This window comes from Podarcis bocagei, assembly GCF_964188305.1.
Source record: "Podarcis bocagei genome assembly, chromosome: 14".
In the NCBI taxonomy this organism is placed as follows: Eukaryota; Metazoa; Chordata; class Lepidosauria; order Squamata; family Lacertidae; genus Podarcis; species Podarcis bocagei.
This window is the reverse complement of record NC_138139.1, coordinates 54,181,124-54,209,079: the sequence shown is the minus strand read 5'-3', so window position 1 is coordinate 54,209,079 and position 27,956 is coordinate 54,181,124. Positions and strand designations below refer to the sequence as shown.

General features: G+C 47.2%; 2 long non-coding RNA genes across 3 annotated transcripts in view; both read right to left on the bottom strand.

Annotated features, from left to right (window-relative positions):
* Positions 1–4,770, bottom strand: part of LOC308573107 — a 96,106-nt gene extending 91,336 nt beyond the window's left edge. Inside the window, exon 1 of the long non-coding RNA XR_014001919.1 lies at positions 4,484–4,770. This is a non-coding gene — a long non-coding RNA (uncharacterized lncRNA). The remainder of the gene's footprint in view (positions 1–4,483) is intronic.
* The window catches only part of LOC308573146, a 201,984-nt gene that overhangs the window by 94,785 nt on the left and 79,243 nt on the right, over positions 1–27,956 (bottom strand). Inside the window, exon 1 of one of the 2 annotated variants that reach the window (XR_014001963.1) lies at positions 23,907–24,005. The exons of the other annotated variant lie outside the window; for it this stretch is intronic. This is a non-coding gene — a long non-coding RNA (uncharacterized lncRNA). Of the gene's footprint in view, positions 1–23,906; positions 24,006–27,956 lie in introns of those variants that run through there. 2 annotated transcript variants of the gene reach the window in all.

Sequence of the window (27,956 nt, the reverse complement as noted above, 5' to 3'; positions counted from 1 at the left end):
TTTAAATGGGGCTGGCATATAAAACAAGGCAGCCATCAATATGCAACACGACAGTTCTACATGAGAAGGGGAAAGAGGCAGGCTGTTGCCCCAAGAGCTTTCGGTTTAAATAACAACAGTAGAGAGAATAAAGAATAAAGTCAACAAAGGCTTTGCTTACTTCTGGGAAAACATGCCTCGTGTTGGGAGGGGGGTGAGGTTCTGTGCCATAGAAATGATGAGAGTTGTTTGGCAGGTAGGCAGTCAGCAGGTTGAGCTCCCCGCCCAGGCCGTGTCGCGAAGCATGCGCTGTAAGCAGCTCAGGTCTTGTGTCTGCCACCAATTCATGGAGTGGCCTTGCGGAGACCTCTCTCTCTCAAGCCTCTTGCAAATGCTAGTTCTGTGTTATATTTATTATGTCCACCAGCTTTGCCCTCCAGGGAGCTCAAGGTGGTGGAGATGGTTCTCTTCCTCCCCCGTTTTGTCCTCACAACAACCCTGCGAGGTAGATTAGGCTGAGCGACACTTCCAAGGTCGCCCAGTGAGATTCATGGCTGAGCAGAGAATTCGAACCCTGCTCTTTCACAGGGACTCTCAGCATTGCATTACGCCGGCTCTCTTTATTAGTGGCAAGATCGGCTTCTGCAAAGGAGGGGGCCTCTTCTGTGGTGGCTCCCCAAATCTCTGGAATGCCCACCCTAAGGAAGACAAACACCTCAGGTCTTACGGGCTTTATGGCACAAGATTGTACCATCTTCCTAATTGCTCAGCTGGCATTTTAAGTAATTAGATGGTTGGTCAGGGTTGGTTGGTTGGTTTTAACTATGTTCTATTATTTTTAAAACTTTTTGGGCGTGTGTGTGCGTGTCCTATTTTGCTATGCTTGTTGTTTTTAAAAATGCGTGAAAAAAAGTTATTTGCACTTTTGAACGCAAGCCACCCTGGAATCTTCTGGTCAGGGGTGGCTAAGAAATATTTGATGAAATTAATAAAATTAAGGCCTGCCCCAACTGCAAAATGGGGTAGGAGGTTTGTAACCTAAAAATTTCACTTTGATTGCTATCTTGTTACTGTTCCATTATTTATTAAATTTGTAAACCTCCCTTTATCCGAAGATCTCACATCACTTCAAATACTCCCGAGGCTGCAGTACCTGTCAGGGAATAAGTTTTGTGGAGTACAGAAGCCACCAGAAACATTCTGCTACATTCTAGTGTTCAAAAGGTTATCAGGTCTCCCTAAGGCAGAGAGAGAGCATAGCTCTTGTTTTCCTTCTATGCTTTCTCTAGACTTCAAGGCCATTTGCTTCGGAGACAAGACTATACCAACTTGTCTGCCCGGGGTGCCCCGTTATTCTCTCTTTCTCCTCCTGCTATTCTGTTCTCGCTTTCATTTTTGCATTTATATTCATGTGGTGCAATTCTTTTTACTCCTGGAAACTGGGTTTGCTCTAAATGAGCTGAGCTTTGTCTTGCTAGGGAGCCAGCAACAAACTCTGTGATTTATGCCTTAGCGAATCTTACGAAAGACATTTTTGGCTGCCTGGGTCTTGTTGGAGTTCAAGCAAAGTTCTGCTACTCTGCTAAACAAACAAGCTTGGGGCACTAGTTCTCGCCGTACCCTGCCTCACAATGTGGTTGTGGGGATTGAATCTAATATATAATCTACATCTAATCTGTTGTGATGCCCACCAGCAAGCGGGTGAGGCTGGCTATCGCAGGGGCCAAGGCTTTTTTGGTGGTGGCCCCCACAATTGCAGAATATTCTCCCAGGTGATATTAAACAGGTCTCATATTGGCTATTTTCAAATGTGTCTTAAAAACCTACCTTTTTATCTTGACTCATTAACTGAGGCTGGGGATCTGGCTGCACGGCTGGGCTTATGCTGTATTTTTTATGATGGAGGGACAGCAACAATTTTATTATTTATACCCCACCCATCTGACTGGGTTGCCGCCAGCCACTCTGAGCAGCTTCCAACAGATATAAAAACATAATAAAACATTAAACAAAAAAACTTCCCTATACAGGGCTGTCTTCAGATGTCTTGTAAAGGTTGCAGAGTTACTTATCTCCTTGGCTCGGGGCTTGCATAAAACAGGATTTTTTTTGTTTTGTTTTTAGATCTTTAGAGAGGCTATACAGTACTTTGTCAAGAATGTTATTCCTGCAAGACAGTGTAGAAATTCACACTGTTTTTTTGTATTATTTTATTTTATTTTAATATTTTTTTAAAGACTATTACAAGGAAATGAGTTAAGAAGAAAAGAAAGAAATACAAAAAAGAAAGAAATACAAAAAACATTTTAAAAGGTAAAGGAAAACAATCACAACATGACCAGAAAATATAATTAAGACTACAGAACCATTTACATATCTGTTCTATAGCTCTGTGAATTTATGAAATAAAGTTATCACTGCACCTGTTTTATTGGGCAACGCTTAACTTGTAACTGAATTTGGAACAAAAGCAACAAAGGGCTGTATTTGTTATGGGATGCACTTTTGCAGACGGCACTTTCTCAATGCCATAACCCAGAGCTTTGCAAACTCTGTGTTGCATGGTACCAACATGAAAAGTTTGGAGAGCTCTGCCCTAACACATTTGTTGGTGGTACGAGACATTTTCTTGGTTTGTTTTCTGCGGCAGCCTGTTTGACGCAGCTCGCCCTCTGGGATGCTGGATTTGTGCTGATCAACTGACAGCCTGGGAGCCACACCAGGGGGGGGGGGATTAAAAGGTGGCAGCGCTCCCAGCCTAACATTCGCATCTTTCCCCGGGCAGGACTCATGTTGCTTTTAATAGATGCCCAAAAGGTAGACATAAACAGGAGACGCTCGCTTGCCAACCATTTCACTGCAAAAATCTGTGCTTCGATCTGTGCCATAAAAACACAGGAGCCCTGGCAGGAGGTAAAAGCTGTCCCAGTCTCTTAAGCTCCAGCATCTTAGTGTGCAAAGCTTGTACCTGGATGCAGCAGCACATGCCGAAGTGTGCAAAACTTATCTATCCAAGCACCTTCCTTAGTCCTCTCCAGGCTGGGAATAGGATGCTTTTCAGGTATGTTGAAAGCAGAACCTTGTGCCAAACGCACAGCCCGAATTGTGCGTAGAAGGAGGCCTATTTCGTCATGGGCGATCCTGGGCACATGGGAGCGGTGGTGCAGTAGAATGCAATTTCTTTCTTTCCAGTCATTCTTACCTTCCTTTTACCGTCAGCTCTCATGTTGCTCATGCAAGCCTTTGTTTGTGCTTACCTAATCGCATCCGTGAGTGTCAGGACATGAAATTGTAAGCAGGATGGGTTGAGAGGAAATGGAAGCATGTGAGAGCATGCAGGCGTGGATGCAAACATGAGCAGGCCGCTGCTTTTGTTCCTAAAACGGCCTTCCCCCAAGCTTCCTCTGGAGGTTTCAGACTACGGCTCTTATCAGCCCCAACCGGCACCAGAACCTAAGAAGAGGCCTCTGGATCAGACCCGTGGCCCATCTAGTCCATCACCCTGTTCTTGCCAGGTGCTCCAATGGGAAACCTTCAAGCAGGATTTGAACACAAGACCACTCTCCTTCTTGGGTATTCAGGGGCATTGCTGATTCTGAGCAGGAAGGCAGAGCAGAGCTGTTGTGGCCAGGAGCCTTCGATAGCAGTCTCCTCCATCCACGTTGTCGGCCATCGCCGCCTCCCTTGGGAGCGAGTTCTGAAGTTTACATGTTGTGTGATGAAGTTCTTTATCATCATCATCATAATTTATACCCCGCTCATCTGGCTAGGTTTCCCCAGCCACTCTGGGCGGCTCCCAACAGAATATTAAAAGTGTAATAAAACATCCAACATTAAAAAACTTCCCTCAACAGGAATCTGTCCTGAACTTTGCAATATTCAGCTTTGTTTCATGTCCACGGGCTCCAGTGTTCTGAGAGAGGGATTTGGTGCTTTCAGAAAACAGCCAGTCCGTACTGTGCATAGCCGATTTCTGCCACAAGTTAACAGAACCATTCTTCTGAGCTCAGTCAAGGAGAGATGATTTCCAGAGGGCTTGTCCACCTGGAACAGGGGTCAGCAAACTTTTTCAGCAGGGGGCCGGTCCACTGTCCCTCAGACCTTGTGGATGGCTAGACTATATTTTGGGGAAAAAATGAATAAATTCCTATGCCCCACAAATAACCCAGTGGTGCATTTTTTTAAAAAGCACACATTCTACTCATGTAAAAACACCAGGCAGACCCCACAAATAAGCCAGAGATGCATTTTAAATAAAAGGACACATTCTACTCATGTAAAAACACGCTAATTCCTGGACCTTCCGCGGGCCGGATTTAGAAGGTGATTGGGCCGGATTCGGCCCCCGGGCCTTAGTTTGCCTACCCATGACCTGGAACATAAAAAATACATTTTTAAAAAACCCCCGGGAATATAGCCCAACCAGGAGAAGGAAAGCTCTGGTCCTAAACCTCTGCTGGCTTGCAGGATATCTTTAGGAGAAGAAAGAGCTAAGGAGGAAAACCTAGAATCATAGAGTTGGAAGAGACCACAAGGGCCATCGAGTCCAACCCCCTGCCAAGCAGGAAACACCATCAGAGCACTCCTGACATATGGTTGTCAAGCCTCTGCTTAAAGACCTCCAAAGAAGGAGACTCCACCACACTCCTTGGCAGCAAATTCCACTGTTGAACAGCTCTTACTGTCAGGAAGTTCTTCCTAATGTTTAGGTGGAATCTTCTTTCTTGTAGTTTGGATCCATTGCTCTGTGTCCGCTTCTCTGGAGTAGCAGAAAACAACCTTTCTCCCTCCTCTATGTGACATCCTTTTATATATTTGAACATGACTATCATATCACCCCTTAACCTCCTCTTCTCCAGGCTAAAGATGCCCAGCTCCCTTAGCCGTTCCTCATAAGGCATCGTTTCCAGGCCTTTGACCATTTTGGTTGCCCTCCTCTGGACACGTTCCAGTTTGTCAGTGTCCTTCTTGAACTGTGGTGCCCAGAACTGGACACAGTACTCCAGGTGAGGTCTGACCAGAGCAGAATACAGTGGCACTATTACTTCCCTTGATCTAGATGCTATACTCCTATTGATGCAGCCCAGAATTGCATTGGCTTTTTTAGCTGCCGCGTCACACTGTTGGCTCATGTCAAGTTTGTGGTCAACCAAGACTCCTAGATCCTTTTCACATGTACTGCTCTCAAGCCAGGTGTCACCCATCTTGTATTTGTGCCTCTCATTTTTTTTGCCCAAGTGCAATACTTTATATTTCTCCCTGTTAAAATTCATCTTGTTTGTTTTGGCCCAGTTCTCTAATCTGTCAAGGTCATTTTGAAGTGTGATCCTGTCCTCTGGGGTGTTAGCCACCCCTCCCAGTTTGTTGTCATCTGCAAATTTGATCAGGATGCCCTTGAGTCCATCATCCAAGTCGTTGATAAAGATGTTGAATAAGACCGGGCCCAAGACAGAACCCTGTGGCACCCCACTAGTCACTCTTCTCCAGGATGAAGAGGAACCATTGATGAGCACCCTTTGGATTCGGTCAGTCAGCCAGTTACAAATCCACTGAGTGGTAGCATAGTCAAGGCCGCATTTTACCAGCTTCTTTACAAGAATATCATGGGGCACCTTGTCAAATGCCTTGCTGAAATCAAGGTAGGCTACATCCACTGTGTTCCCTTCAGCCTACACAAATCCAGAGTGCATTCCCTAAGACGGCTGGATGGTGCCTTGTATGCCTCCTTCCAGTAACAACTGCAGCCAGGCTGGTGCCCAACATATTGATTTGATTTCCTTTGGACCCCATCAGTGAGGCTGAGAGGGAGGACTTGTCATCTAGGCAGCCCTGGACACACTGCCCAGGTTTGTGCCCCAGGAAGGTCACTCTGATGCTGTTAACACAGTGGTTTGACTTCACCCCCAGAGGCTTACTCCATTGTCTCTTGAGACGGATGGATGCCAACAGCAAATCTCTTCTAGTTTGTTGCAACAAACACAGCAAAAGACTAGCAAATTTATTCTATAAGTTTCAGTCCTCTACTTCATCAGATACATGAAGTGCTCTCCTGAGTTGCAGGTCTCTTCTCTCTTTGGCGATCCTTCGTAGCTGAGTAAGATTGTCTTCCATGAACACGGTTTTAACAATGAGTCCGTAAGTGACTGTGGAGGCCAATTCTGGACCCACACGTCCTTCCACAGTGGGGACATTGGTTTCCGGGTGGGAGTTGATCACGGTGTGGATGTGCCAAGCATGCCTTCCTCTTAGCATGTTTCTCCCTTGCATCCTGAGTTCGAGTGTCTTCAAAGTCTATGGCGCCTTTGGTAAAGGCTGTTCTCCAATTGGAGCGCTCGCAGGCCAGTGTTTCCCAGTTGTCAGTGTTTATACTACATTTTTAAAGATTTGCCTTGAGACAGCCTTTAAACCTCTTTTGTTGACCACCAGCATTACACTTTCCATTTTTAAGTTCGGAATATAGTTGCTTTGGAAGACAATCATCAGGCATCTGCACAACATGACCAGTCCAACGAAACTGATGTTGAAGAATCATCGCTTCGACACTGGTGATCTTTGCTTCTTCAAGTACACTGGCATTAGTTCGCCTGTCTTCCCAAGTGATGTGTAGAATTTTTCGGAGACACCGTTGATGGAATCTTTCGAGGAGTTGGAGACGGCGTTTATAAGTGGTCCATGTTTCACAAGCATACAGTAAGGTTGGTAGTACAATAGCTTTGTAAACAAGCATTTTGGTTTCCCTGTGAATGTCCCGATCCTCAAACACTCTGCACTTCAATCGGGAGAAAGCCGCACGTGCAGAGCTCAGGCAGTGCTGGATTTCGGCATCAATGTTGGCCCTTGTGGAAATGTAACTGCCCAGGTAGGAGAAGTGATTGGCATTTTCCAACGTTACACCATTGAGTTGTAGACATAGACTGATGCTTGTGGGTGAGGAGAGGTCAGAAGGAAACAGCATGCAGAAAATTATGGGCTGGGATAAATATTTTATTAACAGCGGCTATTCACATTAAAAAACCCAGTTGTTGGTGTTTTGGCAATCCAATTAACACACACAGGGTGGATCTACACACAGGGGAAAATCCACTATAAGTCAGAAATTAAATCATAACAAAAGAAAAAAAATGCTATGGAAAATAGCATAGATTTTTTTTACTCTCCGTCGCCATCTGGTGTGGTATGTTTATAACACATTCAAAACACTGTCTTTTGACTAATGCAGCTGAGTCCGTAGTGCAATGAAAATACACAGTACTGATTCACTCCACAAGTGACAGCCCTGAGCCTCTCGATGACTTGTCATTTGGCAGTTTCATGTTAGCATGCCTTTGAAGTTCCTTTGTTCCAGAGAAACGAACAAAATGCAGTGAATGTGTTTCCGCAGACCCCCCCCCATCCCTCAGATTATGTGCATCTGTCAGGCCAGTGCATTTTGATGCTGAAATTGTATTGTTACCGCAATAGGTTTGCCTTGATGAACACATTATCACCTGTGTAGGTCTCACCTGTCGGTGGACTTCCTGACCTGCCATGGAAATGGCCCCTTTGTGGTCTTGTCCGACCTAGGAGATAACCTCTCAGTAAAAATAGATTTAAAACATTAATGACATAAACAAAAGCTCCCTTTGCAACGGAGCTGGGAACCTAATGACCACAATTAGACGAGAATGCTAATCATTATGCATGCAAATATCATTAATTAGGTTCATTGTAGTGTGGTTGCAGTCAACGGCATGCACTTACCATTTTTAGAAATTGAAGTCTTATCAGCCTGAGACTTCAAAGGCTTTCTCAGTAGGGCTTAATATGTAAATTGTCCAGGTGGCTAAATAGCTCGAAATTAAAGGAAATATCACCTAATCAGGATATACAACATAGATTTTGCCTTATTGAGCCCACTGGGATACAACTGGATTTTAACAGTCTTGGCTCGTTTCAGAAATCAGACATCTAACAGCTCCTGCTTCCGATCATTCATATATAACCACACTTACAAATTCCCATTCATTTATTTAGTTTTTTATGGCCATTTATAAGCAGGGCATGTATACCTGGAGTTGCACCCAAGTGGGTAATCCAGATTCAGTGCCAAAAACACTGAATTTGGGGGAGGATGCTCAAAAAGAACACCCCCATGACATTGATGGGGGGTAAGCAGCCTCATACAACCAAGATGCGTAAGTCTAAATAGCACATGAAGGGGTTAATGGCATAGAGTAAGCTGTCCTGCAGGGCTTAGGTCACTTCTCCTCACCTTGGGAGGACTCCAATCGCCTATTGTTGGACTATACTCTACCTAATGAACCAACAGTTGTGTGACAGAATTTTCCAACACTCAGCTTCATGGCATGTCCACAGGTTTATGGTGTTACGGGAAAGGGCTCTGCTCCCGGGAACCGTGGTTGGAGCTATCACATTGGCTTGGATGGGAATTGAAGAGGAGAAAGCTATCTCTGGTTGCTGGGCTTTGGGGCGTGGTGCAGAGGTGTCCATTGTGAGGGACAAAGAGATCGCTGCTGGCCGTGTTGACTTAATATCCTCATGCCTCAGTATCCCAGCGTTGGGCAAATAGAAGGCCTTTGACAGAAGGAGGGACAACAAGATAGATTTCTCTTTTGCTCTCTGCTGGGATTGTGTTTCAGTGAGCAAACACACACTCTGGCGCAAGATAAGTGGCCCCAGATGGGCTGGATCTCTTCTAAAGATCATCCCGGCAAGCAGGGCCAATTATGTGTGTTTCCTATTTTCAAATCCATTTTGAACAGCACCCACAAACTCTGACCTCCGCACCGCTGTCTGCAAGAGACCTCTGTTCAGTGGCAAGAAGTGTTTCCAAATTCGTTAGGCAAGGGAAGATTATCTTAACGGGTGCAGCTGGACCGAGGGATTCTTAAGCAAAGCTATTGCTTTAATGCAAAGCAAACACCTTATTTTGGTGCAAATGGGGGCTTGCTGACCCAGATATCAAATCACAGGCAGTTCTCCTGATTAGCCAAGTAGTTGCATCTTCAAAGTGCAAGCTTAGCTTTCTGCTGGAAATAGTGTGAGGAGACAAACCCCCAAATTCCTCTTCAGTGGTGTGTGGTGAAATTTTCCGTAGGGAACGGTTAGGGCCAGAGGTGCCAGCTTGCGAGGGTGATGGGGGGGGCAATGTCACGATGTCTTGACATCATGTGCAAGAGCTTCCTGCCTCCCTAAGTTGGCAGAAGCTTCCTGGGCTTTGGGGAAGAGATGACAGGCCTCTGACAAGATACTGGAGTCCTCCTGCCTGCTTCCCAAACCATGGTGGGCTTTGGGGAGGGGGTGTAAACGCTCTTGGGTCCTCTCCCTAAGACGGGCAAAAGCTTCCTGGGATTTGAGAAGAAGGAGCCAGGATTTAATATTTTAATTTACCAGGAATATTTAGGGGACCAGCGTAGTCACCCTAGTCCACTGACTGCATGTTTCCATCCCCATCATTCTGCCCGGACACTGAGGTCCAGCACCAAGGGCTTCTGGCGGTTCCTTCGCTGTGAGAAGTGAGGTTACAGGGAACCAGGCAGAGGGCCTTCTCGGTGGTGGCACCTGCTCTGTGGAACGCCCCCCCCCAGCAGATGTCAAGGCAATAAACAACTACTTTACTTTTAAAAGACAACTTAAGGCGGCCCTGTTTAGGGAAGTTTTTAATGTCTGATGCTGTATTGTTTTTAATATTCGGTTGGAAGCCGCCCAGAGTGGCTGGGGAGCCCCGGCCAGATGGGCAGGGTATAAATAAATTAGTAGTAGTAGTAGTATGCCATTGTTCCTGTTGGATGACTGCCATTCCGAAATTTGCACTGTTCCCATGGACCAGCCTTCCGCCGCCTGTTTGCCTTGACTGAAGAAGTTTTCATTGTTGACACACTTGTTTTGAGTTGCAGTCATAACGACGTCTTTGCATTATTTTATCAGGCTCCTGCAATCTCAGCAAACCGCGATCTCTCTTAATCATCTAGGTACCATCAAGAGGAAACTCCGCGTGAGCAAATGACAAGAAGGTTTCTGGAGCTTTAAGGCTACGGAATTGCAATAAGACTTAACGTAAAATATGCACATGTAAGAACCCACAATGCACTGTGAATGAGTATAGGGGCAGCTTTAAGACAAACCCTTAAAAACACACACACAACAGAGTACTCTATAGATTTTGTGCCTTTATCTTTAAATAGCTCCTGTTACGCCTGTGCTCTAATTGTAAATTCTGCTGTCTGAAAATATTCCTCTCACAGTTTGTGGCAGCTTTGACTGCTTGGATTCTTGTAACTTTTAAAAAAAATATGCATCAAGAATATATTATCACAGTAAGCCCTATTCTTTAAAAATAAAATAATTGGACAGAAGCCAGTTGCGATCAGAACTTGAATGCCGCAGAGACTTGCTTTTCTTGCCAACATTTTATAACATTTCCTTGCTTGGCTCTTTAATGTGAGAGTGTGTGTTGGGGGGGGTATCACAAAGGCATGGAAATACTGGGGGTCAGGTGAGGGGCGGAGCAAGCCCCTCTACCACTCTTGATCCCCTGTAATTGGGCAAAGGGACAGCATATTCAAGGGAGTTAAAGGGAGCCTCATCTGCATTAAAAGACCTCGCGGACCCTTCCTGCAAAAATAAAACAAAACCCACACAGTTTCTCACCGCAGCTGTGAAGCCGCATTAGCGCCATAATGACAATACGCCATATTAACGGCACGGTGCCAGCTGCAAAAATCATATGCTGCCAACAGATTTATTTACCCAAATTAATTTTTTTAAAAGCCTGCTCTGCTGGCTGCAAGCAACAGCATGTTGTTGGTTTTAAATCCAATCTGCCCACTCTTCGCCTGGCTCTTATTTTCTCGGAGCAGCAAAGGTGCCTCCGCCCACTAGGCCGCCACTGCCGCCATGGGAATTCGGGCTGCGGGTTCAAATGGAGAGGGAGAAGAAGAGAGGCTGATGTCTGCGGTGGAGCGCAGGCTTTGAAGGGGCTCCATCCCTCCTATGGAACCTGCTCCCACAGGGGCCAGCGATGGCCACCGACTTGGGTGGTTTGGAAAGAGGATGAGACACATTTAGCCCCCGGTGGTGTAGTGGTTAGAGCAGGGTTCCCCAAAGTTGGGTCCCAGAGCTGTTTCTTGGGACTACAATTCCCATCATCCCTGACTACTGGTCCTGCCAGCTAAGGATGATGGGAGTTGTAGTCCAACAACAGCTGGATTAGACAATACTGAGGTTTGAATCCCCACACTCACTGGGTGACCTCTCCGTCTAACCTATCTCACGGGGTTGTTGTGAGGATCCACCCAGTGGCGTAGCGTGGGGGGTGCAGGGGGGGCCGGCCGCACCGGGCGCAACATCTGGGGGGGGGGCGCTCACACTCTCAGCTCTCTGCCCCTACCTGGCTCTCTCTCTCTCACTGCAGTGCTGGCTGTGCGAATCCGATCTGAGCCGCCGGGTCGCCGCCCACTGTGGAGGGGGTGGGTGCCAGGCGTGTGGTGCGGAGAGAGAGCGAGGGACTATCTGGGGGAGGGACAGTGCAGCGGCTGCCCAGCGCAGCGCTGAGCGCGGGAGAGAACCACACCAGACCAGACCAGGCAGCAGCAAGAAGAAGCTGGCAGCGGCGGCAGGTTAGGGGTTAGGGGGCGCAAATTACTTGCCTTGCCCCGGGTTAGGGGGCACAAATTACTTGCCTTGCCCCGGGTGCTGACAACCCACGCTACGCCACTGGATCCACCAGGGCAGGAGGAGAACCATGTATGCCACCTTGACCTCCTCAAAGGAAAGGTGGGAGGATATAAATGCAATCAAGGATTATGATTATGATTTCTTTGTGGAAAAGGCCACCTTGGGAATGGTAACTCTGGGAGGGGAAGAGGGGCGGTGGTCTCCTATCAGTTAAACATCTGGCTTAGTTCAGATGACAACCTCCAGCTACGTTAAGAGCTTTGAGAACTTATAGAAGGAAAGCCACTTGATCCAAGAGGATGTGGGACAGTGGAACCTCGGTTTTGGAACGTAATCCATTCCGGAAGTCCGTTTGACTTCTGAAACGTTCGAAAACTGAGGATCACCTGATCCAAAACACCCACCCACCCCACTCACACATGAAAACAAAGACCACCACAGCCAACCACAAATGAATAACCACACCCATGGCCAGCCCCAACCTCTCTCACCACCAAAGGAACACAAGCGAACAGCAAAGAACCTGCACAACCAGCACTGACACCAAACCCTACATATAGTAAGTAAAATAGAAACATCGCCACCCGACCCCCACCCCACCCATCTTTCCCCCCCTCCACCTCTTTCCCCCTTTTCTTCCTAATGTCTGAACAAATGAAAATGATTTGTAAAAATGTTACATGGGGGAAAAAATACGAGAGAGAGACATTGCACACACTTTTGTAAATCAAGAAAATCTTTAATTAAAAAAATAAATTTAAAAAAGAAAACCGAGGATCAATGGGCTAGCTGCAAAGTCAATGGGGGGGGGATGAAAACGCCGTTCAACTTCCAAGGCGCGTTAGAAAAAGGAAGCATTCACTTCCGGGTTTTTGGCGTTCGGCAGCCGAGATGTTTGAAAACCGAGGTTTGACTATGTTAGTGCGTGAAAGCGGTCCAGATCCAAGGACCCCCAAGGCACACACCTCCAGATGGTGGAGATGTCAGGTGCCATCGTGTCTCCCAGGCTTCCTCACTTGGTTGGCCGATAGGTGCAAAAGGCGCCTGGCGCCTGGCTAATTTCTATGGGCCCTGTAGCCTATTTTGGTCTGCGAGACCCGACACTCGCACCAGGTCCCTTGCTTCTACGCCACAGCGAGCGTTCTCCTGCCTTAACATCTCAGATAATGTGGCGCCCCTGATCTCGGCTTTGAAAGGATCTCGCTGGGCAGAGCTGGGAATGAGGATGACAGACATGGCCAGGAGCTGCAGAGGCGAAGGAGATGGGAGCTCACATATTGATTTGAAACAACCAGCCGAAACCTTGGCCGCTGCAGGCCTCTGGTTGCGTCTAATTTACTGGAACAGACAGGCTCTTCCTTCAAGCCTTGTTTTCCACCCGCGCTTCATGTAAATATGAGGCTGATTGGTAAATCCATTATTGCACCCCACCAGCAATTGCCCCCCAGCCTCCGCCTTGAATTATTAATTCCTTCCTAAGTCATTACTCTCAGGGTCTCTTTTTAGAAAGGATTTTAAAATCCATTTCATTCAAAACTTGCAGGGCAAATGCCAACTGCATCTGTCAGGTTGCTTCAATCAAATCTGCTTGCTTTTGCTTGGAATTTGTTTTCTGAGCCTCAAAGCGTTTGCAAATATTTGCTGGGGTGCCTCCCCTCTTTTTACCCTGGGGAAGAACTCCCCTTTTCATCCGCCCCTGGAAATCCAATTTGGAGGCTGTGTTGTTCTTTGCCTGTCATAATTCCTTCAAAATTTCTTCTGCGGTGAACACACACACAAGAACATAAAAGGAGAGCTTTCTGGATGAGGCCAATGGCCTATCTAGTCCACCATCCCATTCTCACAGTGGCAGAATTCAAGAACAGGAACCCTCTCCCCTCCTTGGGTTTCCGGCAACTGGTTTTCAGAAGCATTATAGCCTCTGTGTCAGGAGTGCGTGCAGGAGCCAGGCCCTGTGACCAATAGGACTCTGCAGGACTGGGGCCTTCCTAAGTTTGTTCTGAAGAGGCAAGGCGCAGCCGCACAGGTGAGGCCGACTGGTAACTCACAGCTCTTGGTGGCAAGAGCTGGGAAGGGATATAAGGTCAGCATTTGCCTTCGGCTCTTTGCCACAGCAACACGTTTCCTGCCTTGCTGCGTTTGGTTCCTTGACTCCTTGCTTCTTGATCCTCGGACCCCTGACTTCGTGACTCCTTGCTTCTTGATCCTCGGACCCCTGACTTCGTGACTCCTTGCTTCTTGATCCTCGGACCCCTGACTTCGTGACTCCTTGCTTCTTGATCCTCGGACCCCTGACTTCGTGACTCCTTGCTTCTTGATCCTCGGACCCCTGACTTCGTGACTCCTTGCTTCTTGATCCTCGGACCCCTGACTTTGTGACTCCTTGCTTCTTGATCCTCGGACCCCTGACTTCGTGACTCCTTGCTTCTTGATCCTTGGACCCCTGACTTCATGACTCCTTGCTTCTTGATCCTCGGACCCCTGACTTTGTGACTCCTTGCTTCTTGATCCTCGGACCCCTGACTTCGTGACTCCTTGCTTCTTGATCCTTGGACCCCTGACTTCGTGACTCCTTGCTTCTTGATCCTTGGACCCCTGACTTCGTGACTCCTTGCTTCTTGATCCTTGGACCCCTGACTTCATGACTCCTTGCTTCTTGATCCTCGGACCCCTGACTTTGTGACTCCTTGCTTCTTGATCCTTGGACCCCTGACTTCGTGACTCCTTGCTTCTTGATCCTTGGACCCCTGACTTCATGACTCCTTGCTTCTTGATCCTTGGACCCCTGACTTCATGACTCCTTGCTTCTTGATCCTCGGACCCCTGACTTTGTGACTCCTTGCTTCTTGATCCTCGGACCCCTGACTTCGTGACTCCTTGCTTCTTGATCCTCGGACCCCCGACTTCGTGACTCCTTGCTTCTTGATCCTTGGACCCCCGACTTCGTGACTCCTTGCTTCTTGATCCTTGGACCCCTGACTTCGTGACTCCTTGCTTCTTGATCCTTGAACCCCTGACTTCATGACTCCTTGCTTCTTGATCCTTGGACCCCTGACTCCTTGCTTCTTGATCCTTGGACCCCTGACTTCATGACTCCTTGCTTCTTGATCCTTGGACCCCTGACTCCTTGCTTCTTGATCCTTGGACCCCTGACTCCTTGCTTCTTGATCCTTGGACCCCTGACTTCATGACTCCTTGCTTCTTGATCCTTGGACCCCTGACTCCTTGCTTCTTGATCCTTGGACCCCTGACTTCATGACTCCTTGCTTCTTGATCCTTGGACCCCTGACTCCTTGCTTCTTGATCCTTGGACCCCTGACTCCTTGCTTCTTGATCCTTGGACCCCTGACTCCTTGCTTCTTGATCCTTGGACCCCTGACTTCATGACTCCTTGCTTCTTGATCCTTGGACCCCTGACTCCTTGCTTCTTGATCCTTGGACCCCTGACTTCAAGACTCCTTGCTTCTTGATCCTTGGACCCCTGGCTTCATGACTCCTTGCTTCTTGATCCTTGGACCCCTGACTCCTTGCTTCTTGATCCTTGGACCCCTGACTCCTTGCTTCTTGATCCTTGGACCCCTGACTCCTTGCTTCTTGATCCTTGGACCCCTGACTCCTTGCTTCTTGATCCTTGGACCCCTGACTTCATGACTCCTTGCTTCTTGATCCTTGGACCCCTGACTCCTTGCTTCTTGATCCTTGGACCCCTGACTTCAAGACTCCTTGCTTCTTGATCCTTGGACCCCTGGCTTCGTGACTCCTTGCTTCTTGATCCTTGGACCCCTGACTCCTTGCTTCTTGATCCTTGGACCCCTGACTTCAAGACTCCTTGCTTCTTGATCCTTGGACCCCTGACTCCTTGCTTCTTGATCCTCGGACACCTGACTTCAAGACTCCTTGCTTCTTGATCCTCGGACACCTGACTTCATGACTCCTTGCTTCTTGATCCTTGGACCCCTGACTTCATGACTCCTTGCTTCTTGATCCTTGGACCCCTGACTCCTTGCTTCTTGATCCTTGGACCCCTGACTTCATGACTCCTTGCTTCTTGATCCTTGGACCCCTGACTCCTTGCTTCTTGATCCTTGGACCCCTGACTTCGTGACTCCTTGCTTCTTGATCCTTGGACCCCTGACTTCGTGACTCCTTGCTTCCTGATCCTTGGACTCCTGACTTTGTGACTCCTTGCTTCTTGATCCTTGGACCCCTGACTTCGAGACTCCTTGCTTCTTGATCCTTGGACACCTGGCTTTGTGACTCCTTGCTTCTTGATCCTCGGACCCCTGACTTCATGACTCCTTGCTTCTTGATCCTTGGACCCCTGACTTCGAGACTCCTTGCTTCCTGATCCTTGGACCCCTGACTTCTTGACTCCTTGCTTCTTGATCCTCGGACCCCTGACTTCGTGACTCCTTGCTTCTTGATCCTCGGACACCTGACTTCATGACTCCTTGCTTCCTGATCCTTGGACCCCTGACTTCGAGACTCCTTGCTTCTTGATCCTCGGACACCTGACTTCATGACTCCTTGCTTCTTGATCCTCGGACCCCTGACTTCATGACTCCTTGCTTCTTGATCCTTGGACCCCTGACTTCGTGACTCCTTGCTTCCTGATCCTTGGACCCCTGACTTCGTGACTCCTTGCTTCCTGATCCTTGGACTCCTGACTTCGTGACTCCTTGCTTCTTGATCCTTGGACCCCTGACTTCATGACTCCTTGCTTCCTGATCCTTGGACCCCTGACTTCGAGACTCCTTGCTTCTTGATCCTTGGACCCCTGACTTCGTGACTCCTTGCTTCCTGATCCTTGGACTCCTGACTTTGTGACTCCTTGCTTCTTGATCCTTGGACCCCTGACTTCATGACTCCTTGCTTCCTGATCCTTGGACCCCTGACTTCGAGACTCCTTGCTTCTTGATCCTCGGACACCTGACTTCATGACTCCTTGCTTCTTGATCCTCGGACACCTGACTTCAAGACTCCTTGCTTCCTGATCCTTGGACTCCTGACTTCGTGACTCCTTGCTTCTTGATCCTCGGACACCTGACTTCATGACTCCTTGCTTCTTGATCCTCGGACCCCTGACTTCGAGACTCCTTGCTTCTTGATCCTTGGACCCCTGACTTCGTGACTCCTTGCTTCTTGATCCTTGGACCCCTGACTTCGTGACTCCTTGCTTCTTGATCCTTGGACCCCTGACTTCATGACTCCTTGCTTCTTGATCCTTGGACCCCTGACTCCTTGCTTCTTGATCCTTGGACCCCTGACTTCGTGACTCCTTGCTTCTTGATCCTTGGACCCCTGACTTCGTGACTCCTTGCTTCTTGATCCTCGGACCCCTGACTTCGAGACTCCTTGCTTCTTGATCCTCGGACCCCTGACTTCGTGACTCCTTGCTTCTTGATCCTTGGACCCCTGACTTCGTGACTCCTTGCTTCTTGATCCTTGGACCCCTGACTTCATGACTCCTTGCTTCTTGATCCTCGGACCCCTGACTTCTTGACTCCTTGCTTCTTGATCCTCGGACCCCTGACTTCGTGACTCCTTGCTTCTTGATCCTTGGACCCCTGACTTCGTGACTCCTTGCTTCTTGATCCTCGGACCCCTGACTTCATGACTCCTTGCTTCTTGATCCTCGGACCCCTGACTTCGAGACTCCTTGCTTCTTGATCCTCGGACCCCTGACTTCGTGACTCCTTGCTTCTTGATCCTTGGACCCCTGACTTCGTGACTCCTTGCTTCTTGATCCTTGGACCCCTGACTTCGTGACTCCTTGCTTCTTGATCCTCAGACCCCTGACTTCTTGACTCCTTGCTTCCTGACCCTCGGACCCTTGGCTTCTTGACTTCTGGCTCTCTGACCCTCGGACTCTTGGCTTCACGACTCCTGGCTTCTGGACCCCCGTTCCTGCTCCCACCCCTCCATCTTGCCCTGGTCCTGACGTCCTCAGCCGGGACTTCGATTGCCCATGAACTGGACTGTGACACTGTTTGTAGAGGCAGAGCATGACCATCCTGGCTATCAGCCTTCGATAGGTCTCTCCTCCACAAATTGGTCTAATTCTCTTTTCAAGCCATCCAGGTGGGTGGTCAAAACTGCGTCCTGCAGCAGAGAGTTCCGCAGAACCGATGAGCTGCCTTGAAGGGCTTTTTGAAACCTATCCTGAATCTTCCAACCTTCAGCTCCAAACCCATGAATTCTAATGTTAGGAGAAAACCTTTCTCCAGGCCATGCAGAATATTACAAACTTCTTTTATTCCTCCTCTTACCTTTTCTATAAACTGAAAAGTCCCAAACGCTGCAACTGGTGTTGAGAATCTGAGGCTTTCTCTTCCCCTGCCCAGCTCACGAGTTTCCAAGTGGAATTAGCATCCGGTGGGACCTGCGATTGGAGCAGGACTTTGCCAAAGATGGCAGAGACTGCTAAGCAACGGAGGAGCAATGTGTCAGCGATGGAGAGAGGTCAAAGGGGCTCTTTCAAAATCGAAACTCAGGACAGAAGGCCAAGGAGAGAGGATCAGTTAGAAATCCCAACAATTGATTTGTGCTGTGCTCTGATCCATTCATCTCATCTGCACATTTCCCCAGCAAATACTTTCTTGATATTCTGCGGCTGGGAAGAGATTCAGCAGGAATCTTCCTAGACCCCAAGACCACCCTTTGAAGTCCTTATTTGTGCCAGGAGTTCAGCCTACACTCGAGTAGGACCCTTGCATGGACACATGCCCGACTGGAATGTTCTCTCCCTCCTGGTCAATCGTTTGGGAGCTTCATAAGCTTTCTTCAGCCCAAATATCTCGGCCAACAGACATCGGCACACTTAGGGATCCGCAGAGTTTGCGCATCGTGTAACAGACCTCAGCAACTCAGCATTTTGGCTAATCTACTTTATTTACATATAAACACACACAGAGCACTGCAACATGGCTCCTTCTCTCTCTAGCATCAGACAGCAAAGAGAAACAACAAAGGACAACAGTCCCACTTCATGGAACACAGTAACACAAACATCCTGTCTCCGTCACTTCCCACTCTGTGGAGTCAAAACATATGCCGTCATGTGAAAGACAACAATCCTATGACTGCAGTCACGGAGCAGGAATTCTAACAATTTGGGTGCTTCTTCTGTGAGAGGTTTGGAGGATGCCAACAAGGGACGGGGCCTTTTTAGCCGATGAAATGCTCTCCCTAGCGAATCCTGTTTGGTGACGACACAAACATCTCTTTGGTGCCAGCCGTCTGTCCTTATCTCCAGTGTTTAATGGAACGTGATGCTGCTGTGAAGGCTAGCGTTGATTCAGATTGCCCATGTTTTTGTTTTCTTTGGAATCTGGTGTCATTTTATCTATTATTTTGTTACATTTTGGTTGCCCTCGTTTGTAAGAATTTTGTGTGTTTAAAAAACTTGATTGTAAGCAGCCTAGAAACTGCCCTGTGTTAGGTTACTAACATGATCAGCAGAGCCTGTTGGATCAGCTCAATGGCCTCTCTAGCCTAATATCCTCTAGGTAACCTAAGCTTTATTTAGGAGTCTTTGCTACTTTGTCAAAAGCTTTTTGAAACTTCAAGTACACTATGCTAACCAGATCGTCTCTATCTATATGTTTGTTGATGTTCTCAAAGAACAGTAGTAGGTTTGTGGGACAAGACTTGCCCTTGCAGAAGCCATCTTTTCTCTGCTTCAGCAAAGCTTTTTCTTCTATATCATATGCTTATTTCTTTTATTTTAAACCATATTTTCCAGCAGACATTAAGCTAATTGGCCTGTAAGGTCTAGGATCTGCCCTGAAAACATTTTTTTAAATGGGTGTTACATTGGCTACTTTTATAACGTGAATTATTATTAATAATATTTATCCGAAATAAATTATTATCAATAACATTTATCCATCTCCAAAACTCTTTAAAAATGATGTTGTTGTTTAGTCGTTTAGTTGTGTCCGACTCTTTGTGACCCCCTGGACCAGAGCATGCCAGGCACTACTGTCTTCCACTGCCTCCCGCAGTGTGGTCAGACTCATGTTTGTAGCTTCTATGACACTGTCCCACCATCTCGTCCTCTGTCGTCCCCTTCTCCTTGTGCCCTCCATCTTTCCCAGCATCAGGGTCTTTTCCAGGGAGTCTTCTCTTCTCATGAGGTGGCCAAAGTCTTGGAGCCTCAGCTTCAGGATCTGTCCTTCCAGTGAGCACTCAGGGCTGATTTCCTTCAGAATGGAGAGGTTTGATCTTCTTGCAGTCCATGGGACTCTCAAGAGTCTCCTCCAGCACCATAATTCAAAAGCATCAATTCTTCGGCGATCAGCCTTCTTGATGGTCCAGCTCTCACTTCCATACATCACTACTGGGAAAACCATAGCTTTAACTATACAGACCAGTCTTATTCAGCGGTCTCCAGCCTCTGAACCTGGAGCTGATAGCTGTTGATAGACTTGCCTTCTATTAACTTTTTCTAATCCCTGACTTAACCAATTTTAAGCACAGCTGGAATGACAAGAGAGCAGACCTATGCAGATGGCTCCGTGATTCTAGGGTTCGCAGTCCAGCAGATCCTCAAAGCCACCCCCTCTCTCTGTATGTGTGTTATGTCCATCAACAGTTCTTCTGCTTTGTGCTGCAATCTCTCATACTTGCTCTCAACCCAAAGCAGATTTTTTTTATAAAAAAAATAAAATGTGTAAGAAGGCTGAAGAAAACCCATTCAGCTCTTTCTGCCTTATCAGAGCATGAAAATTACTTCTGGTTTAGAGGGGGAAAGAAAAGGCTTCCCACTGCCTTTCATTCTTTGCTCATCGGCTTCAGAATTTAGTGGGGGGATGAATTTGATCTGAAGTGTCTAATTTGGCATGTACACATCCTCGCCTGAAAAAAGGAAAGCCGTGCTTTCATGGAATCATCAGGGACAAACCCTGATTGCGAAGCAAATAAGATGTTTACAACTGTGTTTCAAGTGGAGTGTGGCATGTTTGGTTACCATTGGCAGGGCTGCTGAGAGGCAGCTAAGGGGTACTGATGTCCCGGGACCAGACTCGGGAGGGTCCCCAGATTTTTAACTTTGTTTTTTTTTTAAAAAAAGTAAGCCTCTAGCCCTCCTAGAAAGAAAGTTATGAAGCAAAATGTGCAGACAACTTTCAAAGCAATTTCTGCGAGAGGAGGCAGCCTGACTCTTCCCGCCTTTTCGTGTTTTTAGCCAATAAACAAGGCTGGAGCTGTGATTGACGCACAAGCTGTTTGGATACAAGGCGCTGGGATCCCAGGGGTGTTAAAGAGCTGTGTTTTCCCTGTTTTGTGCACTTCTGCCTTGTTTTCCCACTACTGCTTTGTTTTCTAGATCTTGGAATCTCAGTAGTTCACCCTTCCTTTTTTTAAGCAACCCGGATGCATCTTCCCTATGGTGGTGCCAGGGAATGCAGAATGTCTTTGACCACACTGCCACAAAGTTGTCGTAGATATTCAAAAGGCGTTTTTTGGCTATGAAGGTGCTGTCTACTTAGCTGTCTGTGCTTCCAGGTCCTAGGGAAAGCAGCTGGGATCTTTTATTATATTTATAATTGCTTGCATTTGTAGACCACCCTTCCTTAAAACCACTGGGCAGTTTGCAGTACACATAGCATTAAAATATGTAACATAATTAGGAGAGCACCACATAACTCAAAAACAACCATGCATCCTGGTAAGGTGAGACAATGGCTAGGCTCAGTGGGCAGAGAAACTGCAGGACTTGGAACCCTTTTCTGCCTAAAGTGCTGCTCTAACTTTCACCTTTTTAGCAGAGTGAAAAGTGAATGCGTTTTGCGGCTTCCTGAAGCTCAGGAACAAGGCAGCTGCACCTTATTTTTCCTTTTATTTGTGGTCTGCAGAACTTCCTCCCTCTTCACCCCCATTGCAGAGAATGAACCATACTTTTTTGGTAAGGTAAATGGAAGGTTTACTTACATTTCAATGCAGGCAGCAAATACAATGCAGGTAAGAAAACTTCTCAGGCACAAAATACAAAAGTTGGCTTCAAAATAGGGTGCATGTACCTGGAACACCCAGATGCACATCATCTTAGTTTGGAAGCATGGTGGAAAGAGAGTCTCCTCAGAGGCAGAGTCTCTTTTGCTTCAGAATTCCTGCCCAGAGGAGGCAGGGAAAGTGACCACACACAGAAGCTCCTCTCTAGGAAGTTTTAGGAACTCTCTGTGTACTAGCCCTGTGCTTGTCTAGTAAAATATGCATTTGTGATTTGGCTACACACCCCACAACCCTGTGGTCTTCCATTCATTGTTGGACTTCCATCAGCCCCAGTCAGCATGGTATATGGTCAGGGGTGATGAGAATTGAAGGTCAGCTACCCAAGAATAGATAATGATAATGATTTGGATTTTAGCGATGTTCATACCTGTGTTGGGTACGGGCGGATATTTTTGGTTTTAAGCGATTTTTCAGATGGTTATGTTTAGTATTTGTTTTATTTATTAAATTTCTATCCCATCCTTCCTCCCAAAAGAGGCGCAGGGCCGGTTTTTTTTTAAAAAAAAAGTTAATTCAAACAGTACAATTTAAAAATAAAATTGAATAACATATTTAAGACACGCCAAAGCAATTTAAAAAGAAACTGGAAACATTTCAAAACACTTAGAACATCTAACAACGCTTGAAAGCACTTTTGTGTCGTTTTAACAACAGCAGATCCATTTATGAATCACATTCCATGGGATATCCCGAAGCGATTTACAATACAATGAAAGAAAAGAGGGACAATTGAAAATATAAAAACAATTAAATAGTAATTATATGTACAAAAGTAATTTAAAACAACAGCAGCAGCAGCACACAAACATATATCCACAATACATTCAAATTCAGTGCAGGTACCAAATTAGGAAGGCTTGTTGAAAGAGGGACGTTTTTAGCAGGCGCCGAAAGTCTTGGGTTTGAAATTGGTTTAGCAGAGTGAAAAGGCTCGGAAGCTGGAGAAGCCCAGATCCTTCTCCACCTGCTCTGCCTCATTCGCACATCGCTAGCATTTCCTAAAAGATCAAAGAAAAATCCATGGAGGTCTCATGGGGGGGGGAGGGAGTTCTTTGCTTAAATTTTTTCGTATGATGGTTTTGAATTTTCAGCTCACAGGAGGCCCTGGAGTTTCTTGTCGCTTGGAGATTGGGGTGCATGCAGCAGGTTGCATTAAACATGTTGATCTACCCACACATAGTATTTATCTCTGAGAAACGTAGAAAATAACAGGATACAGTGGTGCCCCGCAAGACGAATGCCTCGCAAGACGAAAAACTCGCTAGACGAAAGGGTTTTGCGGTTTTTTAGCTGCTTCGCAAGAAGAATTTCCCTATGGGCTTGCTTCGCAAGACGAAAACATCTTGCGTTTTTTGCAAGTTTGTTTCCTTTTTCTTAACACCGTTAATACAGTTGCGACTTGACTTCAAGGAGCAACTCATAGAACGCGGTGTGGTAGCCTTTTTTGAGGTTTTTGGTGATTTTTGAAGCTTTTCCAAAACTTTTCCGACACCGTGCTTCGCAAGACGAAAAATTCGCTAGGCGAAAAAACTTGCGGAATGAATTAATTTCGTCTTGCGAGGCACCACTGTATATTTATCCGAAAGTCTTCACACTTAAACGACCCTTAAAAAATGAAGGTGAATACATCGAAACAGGGCCTTGTCCTGGTTTCTGATCCATAATTGACTTCTGCTCAATGATTGAAACTAAGACCTTCACGTTGAATCTGACTATGGACTAACATGATCTTATCTCTACTCATAAACTCTTATTTCTAATTCTGTAACGAATTATTGTGTTATACATATTCTTATAGGGACGCGGGTGGCGCTGTGGGTTAAACCACAGAGCCTAGGACTTGCCAATCAGAAGGTTGGTGGTTCGAATCCTTGCGACAGGGTGAGCTCCCGTTGCTCGGTCCCTGCTCCTGCCAACCTAGCAGTCCGAAAGCACGTCAAAGTGCAAGTAGATAAATAGGTACCGCTCTGGCGGGAAGGTAAAGGGCGTTTCCGTGCGCTGCTCTGGTTCGCCAGAAGCGGCTTAGTCATGCTGGCCACATGACCTGGAAGCTGTACGCCGGCTCCCTCGGCCAGTAAAGCGAGATGAGTGCCGCAACCCCAGAGTCGTCCGCGACTGGACCTAATGGTCAGGGGTCCCTTTATCTTTACCTACATATTCTTATGAGTTTGAGTCTGCAATCTCTGTAAGAGTTTGTAATCTCTATTTGAGTTTGTAATCCTTGTCAGAATACATACTTATGAATGGATTAGTTTTTGTTACAATTGACCATTGATTTGCGAGTAGGGACCACTCCCACTACTGAAACTTACATTGGCCTGAGTTCTTGGTGTGCTTTTTTTCTCGGTGCATTAAATAAATAGCATGTTTGTGTCTCTTGTGAGATTTGAACAGGGATCTTTCCACTTCCCATCCGCTTAGCCCTGATGAAATTGTGGCTCTGGATCCAGCCCAGAGCTGGGCTGGCCAAACGCCAAAGGTTCTCTTGGCGATCCCCTGTCCCTTTCTGCCACCGTAGCTGCTCACAACCCTACATCATCTAGCCATGCACAGCATTGACCCAAAGGTGGCAGCAGAGGCTCCAGATTGCAGGTCTGCTTCCCTGGCGTTTAATTTCTATCCTTAAGAGGAATCACATTTACTCGCGCAGGTGTATAAAAAGGTACTGGAGCACTCTGAAATTGTGATTTAAAATCAAACCTGCCTGAGTTGCCTGCTATGCCTTAGGGGGCCGTACAAGGTCCCCACGGAAGCCATCCTGCCAGGCCGCTTGAAGCTTCAGCGCAAAGAGTTTGGTTTTAATTTTCCACTCCATAAACGGCTTAGGGTCAGGATGACTTAAGAACGGCCTCCTTTTTACACAAACCTGCCTGGCTATTAAGATTCTTGCTGGAGGAGCGACTTGGCGAGGGCGGCAGTGGATTTGGTGTGTGTGTGTGATGGTTGGGAAAAGGCGTGACCCAGGAGAAGGTCCAGCGGCGTTGGAGGAAGAGGTTTGGATCCCTAGGAAGACTCGAGGGAGCTGACAGCAGACCTCCTGGAGGCTTTGGCACATGCAAGTTGCTGAAAACTCTTCTTTTTTAAATTCTTCTTTGAATTCTGAAGGCAGCCCCGTTCAGGGAAGATTTTAGTGGTTGGCTTTTTGCTGTGTTTTAAATATTTTGTTAAAGGGACGTGGGTGGCGCTGTGGGTAAAACCTCAGCGCCTAGGACTTGCCGATCACATGGTCGGCGGTTCGAATCCCTGCGGCGGGGTGAGCTCCCGTCATTCGGTCCCAGCTCCTGCCCACCTAGCAGTTCGAAAGCACACTTAAGTGCAAGTAGATAAATAGGTACCGCTTAATAGTGGGAAGGTAAACGGTGTTTCCGTGTGCTGCTCTGGGGGCGGTTCGCCGGAGCAGCTTCATCACGCTGGCCACGTGACCCGGAAGTGTCTGCTGACAGTGCTGGCTCCCGGCCTCTAGAGTGAGATGAGCGCACAACCCTAGAATCTGTCAAGACTGGCCCGTACGGGCAGGGGTACCTTTACCTTTACCTAAATATTTTGTTGGACTGGTTGGATGCCAAGGGATTTGTGGGAGGAACCCCCAAGGAAACCCCGGGAGGAGGATGGCTCAGAGACCAGGGGGTTGGTGGTAGGATGACAGAGGGAGGAGACTGGGAGGAGAAGGTGTCAGAAGTGGAAAAGGTGACGGGGTTTAGTGAGCAGGAAGAGGCTGTGTCAGAGAGCATTGCAGACTCCGAGGCAGAAGTGGAAGCTGGAAGAGAGGGTGTCCAGGAGGCGGAGGAGAAGCCTGAAGCCTGGGAATTTCCCATTCCTGCTGTGGCCAGCCTCACTGGTCTTCTAGAACACACAGAGAAATGAAAAGAGCAGAGCAGATATTTATTGTGCGTAGATGCCATTTGTTTTTTGTTTGTTTTAAGTTTTTATTTATACTTTTCAAGTTTATACATTTCAGTTTACAATCATTTTAACATTTCAAAGTTTGACTTCCTTCCCCCTCTTTCTACAGTTCCTTTAACTTATTTTTAAATATTTTCTGCATATCCAAATTCATTTCATTTGCTCATTTAATTATCTACTTTAAATGTATACTCTTATGAAACTTCAGGTTATTACAATAATCCTGCCAATGTTTTTATCTGTTTGCAATTTATCTGCAAATACTCAACAAACCACTTCCAACCTTCCACAAACAGTTTGTTATCTTGATTTCTTCTTCTTCTGGGAAGTTTCCCCATTTCTGCATATTCCATAAGTTTTTATATCCTTTCTTCCTTTGCTGGGACTTTCCAGCCTCTTTCCATTTTGGGGCGAGTAACATTCTTGCTGCTGTCGTCGCATACATAAATAAATCTCTATACAATTTAGGTAGTTCAGCTCCTATAATCGCCAAAAGAAAAGCTGCTGGTTTTTTTTTAACGAAGGTTATTTTGAACATCTCCCCCTCTTGCTGTGGCCAGCTCCTCTCCCCACTGGTCTCCTGGAACACACAGAGAAATGAAAAGAGCAGAGCAGAGGTTCTGAAGGGGAGGAGCCTTAGAGCATGGGTAGAGCATGGGTAACCTAAGGTCCGGGGGCCGGATCTGGCCCAATCGCCTTCTAAATCCGGCCCGCGGAGTGTCCAGGAATCAGCGTGTTTTTACATGAGTAGAATGTGTCCTTTTATTTAAAATGCATCTCTGGGTTATTTGTGGGGCACAGGAATTCGTTCATTTTTAATTTTTATTTTTCAAAATATAGTCTGTCACCATTCTGGGTCCTTGGGTCCTGGAGCTGTAGCCTGGATGCGCGGTGCGATGCTGTGTTGCCTGTGGCGGCTGTGTGCGGTGCACGGCAGACAGCTGAGCAGGATCCCACCTTTGTTGCCAGTGAAATATACTCAGAGTCCTGTAGTGATTTCATGCTCTTTATTGCAGCTTGTAAAACAGTGATTGAATTGCCCCCCCAAACCTCAGGCTTTTATATACATTATTTACACAATGAGTCCCGTCTGATTGGCAGATTCTGGTTCCCTCCTGGAGCCTGATTGGTCTTTTCCTGCAGGCCAATCATTTGTTGCATTCTAGGATCCTACCAGCCTAATAGTTTGATTAACTTCCTCCTGGAGCCTGATTGGTCTTCTCCTGCAAGCCAATCAGTTGTTGCATTCTAGGATCCTACTTGCCTATTGTTCTAGGATCCAAGTTAGTACATAACCCCCCCCCCCAAAAAAAATAGTCCGACCCCCTACAAGGTCTGAGGGACAGTGGACCGGCCCCCTGCTGAAAAAGTTTGCTGACCCCTGCCTTAGAGGATGTGGAAGGTGGGGTCCTTCGTTCTTTTAACTGCCTAATTGGGGCAAGACCTAGTAGGAAGATTTGCTGCAATCGCTAGGCCTCAACTGTTTTGGTTTCTTTGAATAAACCTCACTGAAACAGTGTTTTTTAATTGCTGACTCCAGCTCCTGACAGCCAGTGCGGGATTCTACCGTATTGGCCCAAATATAAGCCATGCTTTCCCCCTGAATTCCAACTGTGAAAAGTTAAAGTATGGCTTATATTTGCAACCTTACGGTATGCAGCCAGGACCGTGGGACAGACAGCGCCAGGAGCATGGCAAAGTGGCGCCCGCCCCACGCGTGGTCCCCCATCTTCTCCCCCAAGGCTGGGAAGGGAGAGAGCAAGGAAGGGGAAAGGCCGCCAGCAAAGCAGCGTAGCTCCCCCCCCCTAGTATACAGCCAGGAGCAGCGAGGAAGGGAGTGTTATAGTTGGGTATTTTTTCTCCCCACCCCCTCCAATTTTAAAGGTGCGGCTTATATTCGGGTGCAGCTTATATTTGGGCCAATACGGTAATCTCAGTCGTGCTTTCAGTTTCGCAGGAATGCAGACCTTTCATTTGCTTACAGCGGAGCAGTTGGAATGCCTATGGACGTTCCGTAACTCCGCACCCACTCACTTGGCCAGGGCTGGAGGCTTCACTGCCCTGAGTTCGAGACACTTCAATGCTATGCATCTACAGTGCACACTGCAGGCTGCCTCTCATGTCTGGGCAGCCATGTAGGGCAGCAGCCCCTGCTCCATCCATGCTATCTTTCCTGTGCACATCACTTTGTGTAACTAGGAACAAGGGTAGAGGCACCCCACCCCCACCTCGCACGCTTCCCATTTACTCTTCACCTTGAACAAACAGCCCGATTAACAGCACCGTCTCCACCTCCCGGTTTCCCGAGCCGGATGGATGAACCGGCGGTGCCGTATCTGGCTAGGAGACGCACCAAGCTCCTCTGCTGCAGGATTCTAAGGCAA